Source organism: Arachis stenosperma, chromosome 3, assembly GCF_014773155.1.
Source record: "Arachis stenosperma cultivar V10309 chromosome 3, arast.V10309.gnm1.PFL2, whole genome shotgun sequence".
Lineage (NCBI taxonomy): Eukaryota > Viridiplantae > Streptophyta > Magnoliopsida > Fabales > Fabaceae > Arachis > Arachis stenosperma.
In genome coordinates, this window is record NC_080379.1 from 64,718,582 (window position 1) to 64,723,474 (window position 4,893).

General features: G+C 38.4%; 1 non-coding gene across 1 annotated transcript; it reads right to left on the reverse strand.

Annotated features, from left to right (window-relative positions):
* Window positions 1-4,473: 4,473 nt before the first annotated feature.
* LOC130971201 (small nucleolar RNA R71) lies at window positions 4,474-4,581 on the reverse strand. The gene has a single exon (XR_009082434.1). It is a non-coding gene; the product is annotated as a small nucleolar RNA R71 (small nucleolar RNA).
* Window positions 4,582-4,893: the final 312 nt, after the last annotated feature.

A 4,893-nucleotide genomic window follows, 5' to 3' on the forward strand; every position in this document is an offset into this window, starting at 1 on the left:
TATATATATATATATATATATATATATATATATATATATATACACTACTTGAATTATGAAACTGGCTAAAGAAAAGAATGAATGTTGCATTTGAGTACTCTTTCTCGAAAGTGCGACCCTAGGAAATGGTGGAAGGTGAGGATCCCCTTCCTTGTTCCTCCTGGTATTGTAAAATTGCCCCTAGCGAGATGGTAGGAGGTTAGGATCCCCTCCTTTGTTCCTCCTAGGCATATGAGAACGTACCTTCTGGGTAGATGCAAGGGTTGTAGTTTCACCCTACTTGCTGTAGGTTAGTTAGTATAGAGGCTCTCTGGTTAGACACAAAGGTTGTAGTTTTGCCCCACTTGCTCTGGGTTTTGATGAGTTATGTATAAAAGTGCAATTATATGATGTATAAGTGATGATATGGCCATAATGAATGATTATGAAATCTTTTTGAATGAATATGAAATGATTATTTGAGATACGAGTTTTCTTAGGTTAAGTACCGTGGCTTGCCACCACGTGTTCCAGGTTGAGGCTTTTTACTCTGTTAACCCTATATCGTAAAGGTGAACAGACACGTATAAATTCTCGGGAATGGTACCCCCATTTAGCAATTTGATACATGTGTGAAAAAGCTATGTATAGACTCATGGGGATGCGCAACGGGGGACATTCCACGGTTTAGTAGCCGGATTTGTCAGGTTGGCTTGATAATTGATGAGCGGATAATTTGTACGCTTTTTGGCATTGTTTTTAGTATGTTTTTGGTAGTTTTAGTTTAGTTTTTATTATATTTTTATTAGTTTTTAACTAAAATTCACTTTTCTGGACTTTACTATGAGTTTGTGTGTTTTTCTGTGATTTCAGGTATTTTCTGGCTGAAATTGAGGGATCTGAGCAAAAATCTGATCCAGAGACTCAAAAGGACTGCAGATGCTGTTGGATTCTGACCTCCCTGCACTCGAAGTGGATTTTCTGGAGCTACAGAAGCCCAATTGGCGCGCTCTCAACGGCGTTGGAAAGTAGACATCCTGGGCTTTCCAGCAATATATGATAGTCCATACTTTGCCCAAGATTTGATGGCCCAAACCGGCGTTCAAAGTCACCTCAAGAAATTCCAGCGTTAAACGCCGGAACTGGCATAAAATTTGGAGTTAAACGCCCAAACTGGCATGAAAGCTGGCGTTTAACTCCAGAAAAGGTCTCTACACGAAATTCCTTCATTGCTCAGCCCAAGCACACACCAAGTGGGCCCGGAAGTGGATTTTTATGTCATTTACTCATCTCTGTAAACCTTAGGCTACTAGTTTTCTATATATAGAACCTTTTACTATTGTATTTTCATCTTTTGATCACTTTTAGATCTCTAGATCATCTTTGGACATTTTAGTTCTTAGATCATTGGGAGGCTGGCCATTCGGCCATGCCTAGACCTTATGCTTATGTATTTTCAACGGTGGAGTTTCTACACACCATAGATTAAGGTGTGGAGCTCTGCTGTACCTCGAGTATTAATGCAATTACTATTGTTCTTTCATTCAAATTCCGCTTGTTCTTTATCCAAGATATCACTTGTTCTTCAACATGATGAAGGTGATGATTGACGCCCATCACCATTCTCACCCATGAACAAGGTGACTGACAACCATTCTTGTTCTACAAGCATCTGAGGCTTAGTGAATATCTCTTGGATTCCTGATTGCACGATGCATGGTTGATCGCCTGACAACCGAGTGCTCGCCTGACAAACGAGCCAACCATTCCGTGAGGTCAGAGTCTTCGTGGTATAGGCAAGAACTGATGGCAGCATTCAAGAGAATCCGGAAGGTCTAACCTTGTCTGTGGTATTCTGAGTAGGATTCAATGATTGAATGACTGTGACGTGCTTCAAACCTGTAACCTACTAGGGCGTTAGTGACAGACGCAAAAGAGTTATTCTATTCCGGTAGGGGAGGGAACCAAACCGGTGATTGGCAGTACTGTGACAGAGTACGTGCATTAGCTTTCACTGTGCGGATGGGAGGTAGCTGCTGACAACAGTGAAACCCTACACGAGCTTGCCATGGAAAGGAGTAAGAAGGATTGGATGAAGGCAGTAGGAAAGCAGAGAGACGGAAGGGAAGGCATCTTCATACACTTGTCTGAAGCTCTTACACCAATGATATACATAAGTATCACTATCTTTATCTTTATGTTATTTTCGTTCATCACCATTATACATTTGAGTCTGCCTGACTGAGATTTACAAGATGACCATAGCTTGCTTCATACCACCAATCTCCGTGGGATCGACCCTTACTCGCGTAAGGTATTACTTGGACGACCCAGTGCACTTGCTGGTTAGTTGTGTGAAGTTGTAGTGATCACAATTTCGCGCACCAAGTTTTTGGCGCCGTTGCCGGGGATTGTTCTTGTGTATGGACAACTGACGGTTCATCTTGTTGCTTAGATTAGGTATTTTTCTTCAGAGTTCTTAAGAATGAATTCTAGTGTTTCAAGGTGATGTTCTTATCATCACCAAAGCTGATTGATCATCATCAATTTAGCTCTTGAATGCAATGTCCTGCTGAAGCTTAGCCGGCCATGTCTAATTCCTTTAGACTAAAGCTTTAGACTAACATTGCATGATTCCTGGAATTCTCATTAAGAATTTTGATACCTTTATTTTCCTTTTCACCTAATTTTCGAAAAAACCCAAAAAAAATTACAAAATCATAAAATCCAAAAATATTTTTTGTTTGAGTCTAGAGTCTCATCTTAAGTTTGGTGTCAATTGCATGTTTCTGTTTTTCTTGCATTTTTCGAATTAATGCATGTGTCTTCACTAATCTTCAAGTTGTTCTTGATGATTTCCTTGTTTTGATCTTTGAATTCTATTGACTTGAGTGTTTTGTTGTTTCTCATATGCATTCTCATCTTGTTAGTGTCAGTAGTATACAAACTGCTAAGTTTGGTGTCTTGCATGCATTATTATTTAGTTGCATTTTGATTATTCCTCATTATTAAAAATCCAAAAATATTTTTGATTTGTGTCTTTTCAAGTCAATAATACAGAGAATTGAAGATTCAGAACATACTGCAGAGGAATTGTACAGAAAAAGCTGAGCATTCAAAAATGCCCAGTGAAGAAGACAAACTGGCGTTTAAACGCCAGCCAGGGTGCCTGGCTGGGCGTTTAACGCCCAAAAGGGTAGTAGTTTGGGCGTTAAACGCCAGAATGTGCACCATTCTGGGCGTTTAACGCCAGGATGGCACAAGGGGGAAGATTTTGTTTTCAAAATCAATTTTTTCAAGTTTTCAAAGTTTTTCAAAATCAAATCTTTTTCAAATCATATCTTTTCAATCAAATGTTTTCAAAATCAATTTCTTTCCTTTTTCAAAGATACTTACTAACAATTAATGATTTGATTGAACATTTTTTGCCTTTTCTGTTAAGGAAGGTTTTATGTTTGAATCATATCTTTTCTTGTTAGGCAAGTCATTAATTTTTAAAATCATATCTTTTCAAATTGTTTTCAAATCATATCTTTTAAAATTGTTTTCAAATCATATCATCTCAATCACATCTTTTTAAAATCAATCATATCTTCTTAACCACATCTCTTTCAAAATAGTTTTCAATCAAATCTTTTTAATTTCTAATTTCAAAATCTTTTTCAAAAATCACTTTACTTCTTTCCCACTTTTGTTTTCGAAAATCAATTAGTGTTTTTCAAAAATTTTTCAAAATCTTTTACTTAATTTTCGAAATTACTTCCCTTCTTCTCACATCCTTCTGTTTATGGACTAACACTATCTCTTAATGCAAAATTCGAACTCCATCTTCTTTGATAAGTTCGAATTTTCTACTTCTGTCTTCTATTTCTCTTCTTCCTCTGACACCTCAAGGAATCTCTATACTGTGACATAGAGGATTCCATATTTTCTTGTTCTCTTCTCTTTCATATGAGCAGGAACAAAGACAAAGGCATTCTTGTTGAAGCTGACCATGAACCTGAAAGGACCTTGAAGAGAAAGCTAAGAGAAGCCAAAGCACAACTCTCTTTAGAGGACCTGACCGAATTCTTCAAGGAAGAAGAACCCATGGCAGCCGAAAACAACAACAATGCCAACAATGCAAGGAAGGTGCTGGGTGACTTTACTGCACCTACTCCCGATTTTTATGGGAGAAGCATATCTATCCCTGCCATTGGAGCAAACAACTTTGAGCTTAAACCTCAATTAGTTTCTCTAATGCAACAGAATTGCAAGTTCCATGGACTTCCAATGGAAGATCCTCATCAGTTCTTAACTGAATTCTTGCAAATCTGTGACACAGTCAAGACTAATGGGGTAGACCCTGAGGTCTATAGACTGATGCTATTCCCTTTTGCTGTAAGAGACAGAGCTAGAATATGGTTGGACTCTCAACCTAAAGAAAGCCTGGACTCTTGGGAAAAGCTAGTCAATGCCTTCTTGGCAAAGTTCTTTCCACCACAAAGATGGAGTAAGCTTAGAGTGGAAGTCCAAACCTTCAGACAGAAGGATGGAGAATCCCTCTATGAAGCTTGGGAAAGATACAAACAATTAATCAGAAAGTGTCCTTCTGACATGCTTTCTGAATGGAGCATCATAGGCATTTTCTATGATGGTCTCTCTGAACTATCTAAGATGTCCTTGGATAGCTCTGCTGGAGGCTCTCTTCATCTAAAGAAGACGCCTACAGAAGCTCAAGAGCTCATTGAAATGGTTGCAAATAACCAATTCATGTACACTTCTGAGAGAAATCCTGTGAACAATGGGACAAGTCAGAAGAAAGGAGTTCTTGAGATTGATACTCTGAATGCCATCTTGGCTCAGAATAAGATATTGACTCAACAAGTCAATTTGATTTCTCAAAGTCTGTCTGGAATGCAAAATGCACCTGGC